Source organism: Melozone crissalis, unplaced genomic scaffold (assembly GCF_028551555.1).
Source record: "Melozone crissalis strain CALT ecotype California unplaced genomic scaffold, PUWL_Pcris_2 ptg000187l_1, whole genome shotgun sequence".
Lineage (NCBI taxonomy): Eukaryota > Metazoa > Chordata > Aves > Passeriformes > Passerellidae > Melozone > Melozone crissalis.
Window position 1 is genome coordinate 2,459,792 of NW_026535952.1, and position 13,661 is coordinate 2,473,452.

The following is a 13,661-nucleotide window of genomic DNA, read 5'->3' on the forward strand; positions in this document are numbered from 1 at the left end:
TGGTTACGAATCTCCTCTTTTTGAAGAGGAATCAATGGATGAAATGAACCTGACTCCTTCAGAAATCTGATGGCCAGAGCTGGAGGAAAGCATGATCCACACATGGCTCCAAAACATGGCCTTGTTGTCTTGGGAAATGTCACAAAATCCCAGAATTGTTGGGGCTGGCACAGCCCTGCCAGCCCATGGAGTGCCAGCGGTGCCCCATGGGCACCTTGTGCCCAGCCCAGAGCACTCAGTGCCACCTCCAGGGGACACCTGCAGGGATGGGCACTGCAAAGCTCCCTGGGCAGCTCCTGACAATATTTCCCAACCCTTTCCGTGAGGAAATTCCTGCTGGTGTCCAACCTGAGCCTCCCTGGCAGGTCCTCCTGTGTATTCCAGATTTCCTGTACTTTCCGAGCAGAATTCACTCCCCCTCCTGTTACAGCTCTCTGTCCTTGGTAATGACAGAAGTTTATTGTGTCATTTTATTGCCTATTATTTTTAATAATTATTTTAATATATTAATATTCATATTCATATAATATATTTGTAACATATAAAATGTATATCTAGAATATAGAATATTTTATATGTATTATACATTATATATAATATATTACATATAATATATAATATATAATATATAATATATAATATATAATATATTGTATATTATATATTATATTTTATATATTTATATTATATATTATATATTATATAATATTGTGCATTATATATTGCACATTATATATTATCATATATTATATATTATATAATTGCATATTGTATATATTATATATTTATTATATTTTATATACATTATATGACGTGTTATATGTTATAGATTGTATGTTATAAATATATTATATATGATATTAATATTGATACTAGTCATTATATTAGTATTGCTATTAGTATTAATATTAAAATCAATATATTAATTTTAAATCTCTCAAATAAGAATAATTTCATTTATAGTACCTCACACCACAGGGCAGCTTCCTGACCCTGGTTGCTGCTGCCGAACCCCACGTTTGAGCTCAGTTTAGCAAATTTTAGGCCAGCACAGCCTGAGGTTTAAGAAGCCTGAGTTAAATCATTACCCAGGGTGGAAACTGCCACAAAAAGAGAAAAGTGCTGAGTTTCTGGGGGTTGAGTTTTGGTTTCATCTGAACAACAAACCCAAAACTGAAGATGATGAGATTGTTTAAAAGCTGCTCCTGCATTTGCAGCACAAGCACTGGGCCATGCTCAGCTCAAGATAAGAGTGAATTTTAATAAATTAATTCTGTTTATTCAGACCTCCAACTGCTATAGACACGCTGTAAATCTTCTTGCCTGGTGAGATTTACTGGAAACATCATGAAAATATTCCATTTATTGTACTTGTTTAATCACTTGTGATCTTACTCAAACCCCCAAATCAAAACTTGCTGTGCTGAAATGGCAGATACCATTTTTACAGCCTGCTAATCTCAAGGTTTTATTGCTTGGCATGAATTTCTAGGTTTGTTTTTATTTTATTTGAGAGGAGAAAAAAAAAAAAAAGAGTGGGGAGCACAGAAATTGCTAATGAGCATAATTATGTGCTGCCCAGACTGAAAATGCCATCGTGGCTTGCATGGCTTGGGGGAAGATTCCAAAATATTCCAAAATATTTCACCTTGTGACTCTGACAGAAGTGGAAACACACTTACCAGGGGTTTTTAGCTTCCTGCCAGCTCCACGTGTAATTAGCTAAAATAATAAGGGCTGATCAGTTATAAAAACTGGCACTGATTTAAAATAAAAAGATGTCGAGTCCACTCAGTCTGCACTCTACAAAAATAAAATTCTGCCAGCAGCTCCCTTGAAACAAATCCTGTTAAAATATCAACAGTAATGTGATACACCAGATAGAACAGAGAAGAGAGAAATTTCACTTCTGTATTTTTACTGCTCCCGAAATGAGACACCTAAAAGGAGATATTCACCACAAACCTGTGCTTATGACCTGATAACCAGGTTCTGATAACCAATATTGCTGATAAGCAATTTTTGATGGGGATAAAAGGAGATGTTCACCATAAACCTGTGCTTATAACCTGATAACCAGGTGCTGATAGCCAATACTGCTGATAATCAATAACCATATTGCTGATAAGCAATTTTTGATGGGGATAAAAGGAGATGTTCACCATAAACTAAAAGGAGATATTCACCATAAACCTGTGCTTGCGACCTGATAACCAGGTGCTGATACCCAATATTGCTGATAATCAATAACCATATTGCTGATAAGCAATTTTTGATGGGGATAAAAGGAGATATTCACCATAAACTAAAAGGAGATATTCACCATAAACCTGTGCTTGCGACCTGATAACCAGGTGCTGATACCCAATATTGCTGATAATCAATAACCATATTGCTGATAAGCAATTTTTGATGGGGATAAAAGGAGATATTCACCATAAACTAAAAGGAGATATTCACCATAAACCTGTGCTTGCGACCTGATAACCAGGTGCTGATACCCAATATTGCTGATAATCAATAACCATATTGCTGATAAGCAATTTTTGATGGGGATAAAAGGAGATATTCACCATAAACTAAAAGGAGATATTCACCATAAACCTGTGCTTATGACCTGATAACCAGGTGCTGATAACCAATACTGCTGATAATCAATAACCATATTGCTGATAAGCAATTTTTGGTGGGGAATTTGGTGTTGCAGCTCCTCCCATACTTCTCTGGGTGCACTGTCCCCCACAAAAAGTGGGAAAGTAAACTATGAAAAGTACGAATTTTTTTGGACTTATTATAGAAAATCTATAATTATTTATTAATATATATTTACTATTATTACATATAATATATAATATATAATGTATAATATATAATATATAATGTATAATATAAAATATATAATATATAATATATAATATATAATATATAATATATAATATATAATATATAATATATAATATATATTAATATATAATGTGTCATATGTAATATATAGTATATTGTATATAATGTATAATGTACATAATATATAACCTATAATATTATAATATCTAATGTATAATATATTATTATATAGTATATTATATATCATGTATAATGTATAATGTATAATATATATTATATAATATATTATATATTATATGGAAACATGCCCTGCTTATAACCCAGAGTAAATAAGAAGCAATGAGGGCTTTTGAAATTAAATATATAAATAAATAAATAAATAAATATATTTATTTATTTATTTATTTATTATAAATATATATTATACATATATATTTATATTATATATCTTATATTTATATGTTGTAATTAGATATAAAATTATATATATATAAAATATCCCAACCCAGCCCATTTATACATCTACCCAAGGTAACAAACTCCAAATAATGAAGGGGGAGAAAGCCAGAATTAATAATTGCTTGGATCCAGGCTCTCTCTGTGCTCCGTTTGTGCTGCTGTGCAAAAACAGGGAGCCTCTGTGGCCGCTGGGCTCTTTGCTCAGGGAGGAAGATGGATTACGTGGCTCAGCCCTCCTGGCAAGGAAACACACGGCCCCCACATGTCAGCAGAGGAATTCTCATCACCACTCATGTACAATCTAATCCCTGCCTGTCATGACAGTCTCCAAAACATGGAGCACTCCCTGAACCACGGCCAAGTTTCCCCTCCAGGAGCAGCGCTCCCTGCTCCGTGCGCGCGTTACGCCTGAGCGTAGAAATATTCCCACTTTTAGAGCAGAGATTTAGAGCTGAGAGGGGCTGGAAGGCAGTGGGAATCCCATGGGATTCCTTTGGAGGGCTGACACTTGAAACTCAGAGGTTTTTTCCCCCTCTCCCAGGGGGATTCCCAAAGGCAGGAGCGTTTCCCCCAGCCTCATTTCGGGACGTGTGAGTGAAATCCAGGACACAATGGATGGATGGGGCTGCTTTAAAGGAGCCTTTGTCCGGAATTCCTGCAGCACTAAGTCCTCCCAGAAACGGGATCTGCAGAGAGCAGCACGAATACCTCAGGATGTGTGGTGAGCAGGACAAATGTGGCTGGGCATAAGCGGCTGCAGGGCTGCAGACGTGTGCCCTGATGGGAGGTGAGTGCTGCCTGAATTGCTGCTCTGCTCCTGAGGCACCTGTTGAAATAAAATACAGCCCAGGAGCACCAGGGGCTGGCCTGAGGTGGAGATCCTCAGGAGCACGTGGGTGTCTGAGCACCAAAATCACGGGAATTGGGGTTTTTTTCCAGGTAATCTTAAGGTTCAGCTGTTGGGTTCCCACCAAAACAGGGCTTGAAGAGGAGAGGAACCAAGGCAAGGCATGGTTGCTCTTCAAAAACAGAAGGAAAAAGCCTCCAGATGTGCCAGGGGAGGCTCAGGTTGCACACCAGGAAGAATTTCTTCATGGGAGCACATGGGTGTCTGAGCATGAAATCCTGGGAATTGGGGTTTTTTCCAGGTAATTTGAGGGTGCTGTTGGGTTCCCACCAAAAGAGAGCTGGAGGAGGAGAGGAACCAAGGCAAGGTATGGATCTTCTAAAGGAGAGGAAAAATCCTCCAGATGTGCCTGGGGAGGCTCACGTTGGACACCAGGAGGAATTTCCTCATGGGAGTGTCTGAGAACGAAATCTTGAGAATTGAGAGTTTTTTCCAGGTAATCTGTGGGTGTTTTTGGGTTCTCACCAAGAGTCTGGGGGTGGAGGAGGAAAGGAACCAAGGCAAGGTACGGATGCTCTTCAAACGGAGAGGAAAAAATCTCCAGATGTGCCAAGGAAGGGTTGGACACCAGGAGGAATTTCCCCATGGGAGAACGTGGGTGTCTGAGCACAGAATCACAGGACTTGGGGTTTTTCCAGGTAATCTGAGGGCGCTGTTGCATTCCCACCAAGAGCCTGGGGCTGGAGGAGGAGAGGAGCCAAGGCAAGGCATGGATGCTCTTCAAAAGGAAAAGAAAAAACCTCCAGATATGCCAGGGTAAGCTCAGGTTGGACACCAGGAGGAATTTCCTCATGGGAGCATGTGAGTGTCTGGGGAATCGGGGTTTTTTTCCAGGTAATCTGAAGGTTCAGCTGTTGGGTTCCCACCAAAAGAGCGCTTGAGGAGGAAAGGACCCAAGGTAATGCATGGATCCTCTTAAAAACAGAATGAAAAAGCCTCTAGATGTGCCAGGGGAGGCTCAGGTTGGATTCCAGGAGGAATTTCCTCATGGGAGCACATGGGTGAGGAGAGGACCCAAGGCAAGGCATGGATGCTCTTCAAAACAAGAAGAAAAAACCTCCAGATGTGCCAGGGAAAGCTCAGGTTGGACACCGGGAGGAATTTCCTCATGTGAGCTCATGGTTGTCTGTTTGCAAAATCAGACGAATGGGGTTTTTTCCTGGTAATATGTGGATGTTTTTCTGTTCCTACCAAGAGACTGGGGCTGGAGGAGAAAAGGAACCAAGGCAAGGCATGGGTGCTCTGCAAAAGGAGAGGCAAAAACCTCCAGAAGTGCCAGGGAAGTGTTGGACACCAGGAGCAATTTCCTCATGGAGTGTCTGAGCACCAAATCATGGGAATTGGCTTTTTTCCAGGTAATATGCGGATGTTTTTGGGTTCCCACCAAGAGCCTGGGGTTAGAGCAGGAGAAGAACCAAGGGAAGGCATGGGTGCTCTCAAAACAAGGGGAAAAATCCTCCAGATGAGGGAGGGTTGGACAGGGTTGGACACCAGGAGCAATTTCCTCATGGGAGCACGTGGGTGTCTGAGCCCAAAATCACAGGAATTGGGGTTTTTTTCCAGGTAATCTGAAGGTTCAGCTGTTGGGTTCCCACCAAAAGAGGGCTGGAGGAGGAGAGGAACCAAGGCAGGGCATGGATGCTCTACAAAACAAGAGGAAAAAAACCTCCAGATGAACCAGAGGACATCAGACGGAATTTCCTCATGGGAAGGTGCCACCTCCAGGACATCTCTAGGGATGGACACTCCAAACCCCCCTGGGCATCTCCTTCCAACATTTCCCAACCCTTTCCATGGGGAAATTCCTGCTGGTGTCCAACCTGAGCCTCTCTGTCAAGTTCTCCTGTGTATTCCAGATTTCCTGCATTTCCCAAGCAGGCCTTGGGAAGAGCTGCCCAGGGAAGATTTGGAGTCTCCATCCCTGGAGGTGCCCAAGGAATTCCTGGAGGTGACACTGAGTGCTCTGGGCTGGGGACAAGGTGGGCATGGGGCACAGCTGAGCTCAGAGATCCTGGAGGTCATTTCCAGCCTTAATCCCGGGGTTCTGGGGCAGAGTCTGAATTATCCAAGTGCTGCTGGATAAATGCGGGGTACCACAAGCACCATTGATCTAGTTTCAAGTTGTTTGAACAGGCAGGAAAGTTCTGGAGAGGTAGTTGGTATTTCCTGGTCACTTTGGCATCTCCTCCTCCGCTCAGAGATGGAAAATTCACAACAAAACCTGGGCACAGAAACAACAGAGGGGAAAATAATTTTATTCTTCTTTGCCTCATAGGCAGAGGGTGAATTTCTGAGGGTGTTACAGCACTGCTTTAAAAAAAGATTCTCCCATTGTGCCCTGCACTGAACACGAGTTCCAAGGCCCTGGAATCATTGTGGGTTCTGGTTTTCCTCCCCTCTGGCTGAGCATTAACACTGGGTATTTCAAACTCACAAAAAATTTTCAGATAAACCAAACTATCTGGAATTAAACAGGTACCACTTAGCAAAAGACTGAAGCAGAAGAAAAAAGAAGTGAGGCCCAAGCTGTGGAGGCAAATTTTTTACTCCTTAGTGTCAATCTTCCTCTAAATGAGGCTGAAAACACACTCAGCCTCAAGACCTTGCTCAGCAGGCAGAGAGAAGAGGCAAAACCATTCCAAACTGTGATTTTTAGCAATATTTTTTGTTGAGAGTGTCAGAAATGTAAGGTTACCATGCCATCTGAATTATTACTATTACTATTACTATTACTATTACTATTACTATTACTGTTATCCTAATTGCTAAAACAAGAGAAACACCCAGAAGAGCTGAGAGCAACTTGTTGTCCCTGGATTTTTTCATTTTTCTTCATGGGAAAAGCTTTTAAGAACTCCTAGTCAGGGTGAGCTTTTGTTACTCCAAACAATTTATTAGCTGTTCATATCCACATATTTAGATCCATATTGACAATACACAATTTTACAAGGTATTTAGAGGGCTTTATTCAATGAATTAAACATTGTTTCAGTGAGATAAATGAAATGTTTATAGAGTCACAGTGATATTTGAAATAGAGCAATTGTTGGTGTCAAACCCCTGATGGGAAAGGAAAAGGGGAAAGGAAAAAAAGGGGAAAGGAAAGGAAAGGAAAGGAAAGGAAAGGAAAGGAAAGGAAAGGAAAGGAAAGGAAAGGAAAGGAAAGGAAAGGAAAGGAAAGGAAAGGAAAGGAAAGGAAGGGAAAGGAAAAAGGAAAAAGAAAGGAAAGTGCTAATTGGACTTTTGCTCAAAATCTCTTGATCCTGGCTGGCTGAGTTTAAATGCCAAAAAGAGGAGTCTGAGTTCCCAAGCTGCAGAATGTGAACGTTTTATGTGCAGTGGATTTGTGAACTAAATTTCACCTACAAAGAGGAAATATTTTTGAATACTGCTTCACTGTTCTCCATGGGAAAAAAAAGAAAGATAAAGAAAAATACCATCACACCTGTATTTTAACTGCTTCAGTAGCCAACGAGTCAGGTCTTGCAAATAGGAAACAATTACCTGCACAGGTAATTATTGCTTTAGTTTGAATGTCAGCTAATATTTACTTTTCAACCAGCAGATTCTGATGCTTGCAGGAGGACAGGAGAAATTTGCTGTGGGCTCCTCTGTTTATAAACCTACAGCATTTTTATGGCTTCTTAACATAGTCATGAAGCTGAATTTATTTTGTTCATTTAATGCTGGCTTTGCATCTCGGCATATCTGTACAGGTTTTTTTCCAAATGAAAAATTCATTTTTGCTTGGAGAAATCTGGGAAAAGGAAGGTCCCTGCCCATGGCAAGGGATGGAACTGGGTGATTTTTTAAGATGATCAGGGAAGTTTTTAAGCACAAAGAGTTGACAGTTTCTGATTCATACAGGTAAGGACAGAAGGGGCAAACAAGTTTCTGTAGGAATATATCACATTATTATGAACTGCCATGTGAATATATCACATTATTATGAACTGGTGGCATTTATTAGTCAGTGAGAAGAAACAAATTTCCAAGTTTTTGTTCCAAATGGCACAAAATTTGTGCCATTTCCAAGGCACGAAGCAGAACCTAAATCAGGAATCCTAAAACACCCAGTGCCATGAATTATTCTTCTTCCAAAGCTAAAAAAGAAAACATACAAGCACTATTTGTGTTTTATATACATTCAGTTCCTGATTTTTCTAACATTATTATGTCTCAAAATATCATAGAACAACCATGGCATTTAATCCATCATAAAAACAACCCAAAACCCCTGTATTTAATGTTATTCTTAATTAGCTGCTGCCTTATGGGCTGTGCAAACATGAAAAAAAGAAAACAGTAATTCTGTGATAAGCACAACAGGAAATTGGAGGTTGCTGCTGATGAAACTGATATCCAGCTGGTAATCTGAGCAATGAAGTCACTAAAGCTTTCCTGCACTATAAATTTTATTTCCTGGGATGTATTTAATGTTTTTGTTAGATTTTTGGGGGGGATAGTGCACACTGGGGTCTTTTCATTTTAGAGTCATCACTGCGATTTTGTGGGGTGATAAAATAAATGCTGTGATAAAAAATATACCAGAATGTGGGGGCAGAAATGTGAAGTTTGCTGGCGTTTTAGTGTCAGAATTTCCATGCAACAAGGGCTGCTGTGAGACAGCAGCCAGGAGCTAAAGGGAGGAGGGGGTTTGAGCAGTGCCCACTCCTTACAAAGGCTGCTTAGTAACCCCCAGCCCATTGCCTCCCTTCAAGCTTGCTGTTTGTTCAGCTATTTCATTAAAAAACAGCAAAAAGCCCTTCAGGAGAGGGGCAAGGAGGGAAAGCAGCAGCCAGAGAAGGGGAAATGTAATTGCAGGGCGCTGAAGCCTTTCCTCAAAGTGGAGACAGCGAAAGTTACAGGGGTTTTGTGAGCTGCTGCTAACCCTGAAGCTGTGACAGCCATTCCCTGGGGCATGAGAGCATTTATTTGTTTGTTTTGTACTCAAATGAGCTTCTGAGAGAGAGGGGAATCATCCCATCAGTCAAAGCAGCTGAAGTGCTGCTGGCTTTCAGGAATTTACAAATCCCAGAATCCCAAAATCCCTGGGGCTGGCACAGCCCTGCCAGCCCATGGAGTGCCAGCTGTGCCCCATGGGCACCTTGTGCCCAGCCCAGAGCACTCAGTGCCACCTCCAGGGGACACCTGCAGGGATGGGCACTGCAAAGCTCCCTGGGCAGCCCCTGCCAAGGCCTGAGCTCCCTTTCCATGGAGAAATTCCTCCTGGGGTCCACCAGACATTGTCCCAGTGGTCACATCTCCTTTGGCTGCTTTACAAAGGGTGGTTTGAATCACTTCAGTCTCAGCAGAGAAGCTTTGGAAGTTTTGTTCTCCTTGTGACACTCAGAGAGTCAGACTCAGATGGAAGATTGGGATTTTTCAAATTCTCTGTGCAGGGACACCTCCCACTGTCCCAGGCTGCTCCCAACCCGTGTCCAGCCTGGCCTTGGGCACTGCCAGGGATCCAGGGATGGAATTCCATCCCAGCCTCTGCCCACCCTGCCAGGGAACAATTCCTAATTCCCAATATCCAACCTAAATTTCCCTCCTTTCAGTTTGAACCCATAAAGTTTCTGGAGCTCATCACTGCCAGTCTCCAGGAGGAGCCCAGGGTGGCAGCAGGTACTGCCCTGAAGAAAGAGCAAAGATGGACACCAAACATCCTCTGGGGCAGAGAGGCAAATCAGCTGTCCAGAAAACTTGAGGGACACAGTTTTGTCCATTTTCTTTTGAATATGTTTATTTTAAGGTCAAGGAAAGATGTTAGGGAGGAAACTTTCCCTGAGGCAATTCCAGGGGCTGGGGAGGAGCTGGCTCCCACAGAAGGAAACTTGAGGAAAGAGGAGTGGAATGAGAGAGCTCCGAACCAAGGGGAAGGAAAAGCAGCAAAATAGAAACAATGGGAAGTTGGGCAGGGGCTGGGATGGAATTCCCAGAGCAGCTGGGGCTGCCCCTGGATCCCTGGCAGTGCCCAAGGCCAGGTTGGACACTGGGCCTGGAGCAGCCTGGGACAGTGGGAGGTGTCCCTGCCATGGCAGGGGTGGCACTGGGTGAGCTTTGAGGTCCCTTCCAACCCAAACCATTCTATAATTCTATAATTCTAGGATTTCTGTGGTCAGAAACTTTGCAGGACCAATCTCCCAGGAAATTGGTTCATGGTAGTGTGAGGGATCCTTCTGGAAATTTTGTTAGAAACCAAAAGAATGGGAAATGGAGTGGAGAAGGCCCACTCCATTGGGCCCACTCTGTTGGGCCTAAATTGTGAGTTCCTTTCACAAATCTCAAACACAAATTAGATAACTGGACCAGGGACTTCCAGATCAGCACAGAAACTCAGCATGACCATGTAGTGATGAAATCAGAGGCCAAGGCACAGAATAAATGCAGTTTTGGGCAACCAAAAATATTGGATGGAGAAAAACATGGGAGATTCTCACTTGGATCCCTGTCCTGAGGCAATGTCCAGCCCCAATAATTGAACAGAGAATCAGTTTGCTTCACCAACCTGAAGACATCAAATTACACCTGGAACTCGGTAAAAAATCCATGTCCTCTTGCCAAAACCTCTCAGCCACTTCTGTGCCACAGGACGAGGGCAGGAGAGGATGGAACATGGACCAGGATCCTGCCAGGGCACAAAATGTCTCATAATTCCCAGAACAGGGCACAAAAATGCTTGGTATTGTTGGGAGCAGAGGGGAGATGGTTCTGGAGGGTTCCAGTAGCAGATGGGTCTGTGTCTTGGTTTGGAAAGCCAGGTGTGTGCTAAGGAAGGCAGGAGCCTCCCTTGAAATGGAAAATATAAACCCCCTCCCTCTGAATTATTATAATTCTGAAATTAAGGGGCTCTCAGGCAAAGATATGGGAATAGGAATAACAGTTCTTTACTAGGAAAATTAAAAATACAAATGCAAGAGTACAAAATAAAGAAAACAAACCACTGGCAGAGTGAGACCGTGCCCTGTCCCCTGTGTGTCAGGGCGGTGTCCCAGCCCCATCCCAGGGGGCTCAGCCCTCCTGCAGTGCCAGCTGTGGCTCTGCTGCAGCAGGGATCCTGCACAAGGGGAGAGTTTTCCTCTGCAGCTCCAGGGGAAGAGGCAGCTGCTCCTCTGGGAATGCAGTGGGCAAAGGCTGTTCTGCTGTCCCAGCGCCTCAGATTGGATCCAGGGAGGAATGCTTGGCTCCTCCCCTGGGCGGAGCATCTCCCCATGGGATGCTGGGATTGGATCAGCCCTGCAGGGACACTCAGTGGCCATGGACAGCAGAGATCTCCTGGAGGGAGGGTTGGCTGGGGGAGAGAGAAAGGAAAAACTGCCCCAGGAACAGCAGAGAACTGCCCCAGCTCTGACAGACGGGAATAGAACACAGACTTACCTCACAATCCAGGACAATCTGTTAGAGGACGGGGATGTGGAAAGGCAAAAACCACAGAATTATGGAATCATGGAATGGTTTGGGTTGGGAGGGAACTGAAAAATCATTTTGTTCCACCCCTGCAATATCAGGGACACCTCCCACTGTCCCAGGCTGCTCCAAGCCCCAATGTCCAACCTGGCCTTGGGCACTGCCAGGAGCAATTCCTTCCCAAAATCAGGGATGGGGCAGCAGGAAAATGTCCCAGCAGGAAAATATCAACAGGGGTTGGGTGGGAGCAGAGGCTGGATGTGATCCACCCTGTCCAACACTGAAGGAGTCAGTTAAGGCGGAATCTAGGAAAAAAAAAAGCATAATATTAAACAGAGATAAAGAAAACACATCTTGCAAAGAAAAATTTGAGCGAATGGGAGAAGAAAAATATGGAAATAATATCTAGGAGGAAAAATAGAAATAAGCATAATAATCAGTTAAATATTTCAGAGTTTTTAATTCGTTTACACAGGCCTGTTAACATTAACAGGAATTTGGGGATTATTTCTAATTATTTTTAAAAAAACTTGCATCAGCTAAATCAGACCTATGTGACTGAGAGAACTTCAAAATTTTGAGAGGAAGATTTTGATTCAAATCTTTTGGAAGCTCTGCAGATAGAATGAGTTGTTTTTGCAAGAAAAAAAGAGTTGTGTTTTATTGAAGTGAAGGGGAGAACGACCATCCTGGTAATGCATCGAACTCCAACTTTATTGATCAATCAATCACCTTAAATAACAGTGCTAACGAACGCCATGAATATTCTGTAATCCAATGTCATGATAGGCTAACAGAGAAACTTCTAACCACTCCCTTTGTTTTAGAATACCTACAATTGTTTATTAAAAACAGAACCCAAAACAGAAACCAGAAACCAAAACCTCTGCATCTGTTCTCAGGATGGCAGGCCTTCCCAGAGACGGTGTTCTACTTGTTATGGGAAGACAATCTGAGAACTCCGTTGTTTATAGAATGATGCCTGAGAGAGTCTAATTGTTTATACAAGTCAGAAGGCTGAGAACTGTTAGAAACTGCTTTTAATTTCCCTTATACTTTTCTCTCAATTATATGTCTCATGGCCTTTTCTTTAAGTCATTCTCCGACAGTGTTTTTGCAAAGCACAACTTTCATGGGAACCTCCAAATCTGCGAGGGGACAGACGATTTTATTCCTATCTCTGCTTCCAGGGTGAAGTCACAGCATTAAAACTGAGTCTAACCTGGAAGTCCAACATCTAAAACATCTAAAAGCCATCTGAAGATGGTCCCTTTGAATGGTTTTTAGGTGCTTTAGATGGTTTTAGATGTTTTAGATGCTTTTTTCTGTCTTCCCTCGTGCCTCAGGTCCAGCCCTGCTTCTCTTGCCTCCGAATTTGGAGTGACAAAGCTTTAAAGAGCAGCTTTGGGCTCCTTTTGGGGGCTTGAGGCTCTTAACCCGGGCTGTTGTTCCTTTCAGTGACACAGCCAGAGGTCACCCAGCCCTTTTGTCCCCCCGGCTGGAAAAGAGAGAGAGGTTGCCGTGCCCACAAAGGCCCTTTGTGCCCCAGCCCAGCAGCTGAAGCACTTCTGAGCCCCCAGGTTGTGCCAGGCCCTGCCCAGATTTAATAAAGATATCATTTTCCTTGATCCCCTTTTAAAGTTTGAAACCTGCTTTGCTTTGCTCCTAATCCTATCTCACAACAAGAATTGAGTGCATTGGTAATTAACCAACGCTGAACCCACCATGCTAGTTGGTGAATTAGCTAAAAAAATAATCTAAAAATTAGTGAAATCTCTAATTAGCAAAGCAAAACCACAGTGGCAGTGACAGAGCCACTGCTGGGGCTCTGTTTGCTGGGTCACACACACAAAAACCCTTCAGGGGGGGCTTAAGAAGGACTGGGATGTTCCAATCTGGTGCTGCATTGTACATGGTGGCTCCAGGGGAGGAAATTGAGTAATTCACACAAGTACATTAATTAAAAGCTCTGAAATATTTAAATTATTTTGCTTATTATGCTTATTATTATTAGAATTATATTATAATTATTACAACTATA

General features: G+C 42.6%; 1 protein-coding gene across 2 annotated transcripts in view; it reads left to right on the top strand.

Annotated features, from left to right (window-relative positions):
* Positions 1 to 11,866, top strand: part of DOP1B (DOP1 leucine zipper like protein B) — a 248,579-nt gene extending 236,713 nt beyond the window's left edge. For both annotated transcript variants that reach the window (XM_054293733.1, XM_054293732.1), the window contains one exon: positions 11,855 to 11,866. The gene's annotated coding sequence lies outside the window, so the exon portion shown is untranslated. The remainder of the gene's footprint in view (positions 1 to 11,854) is intronic.
* The last annotated feature ends 1,795 nt before the right edge of the window (positions 11,867 to 13,661 follow it).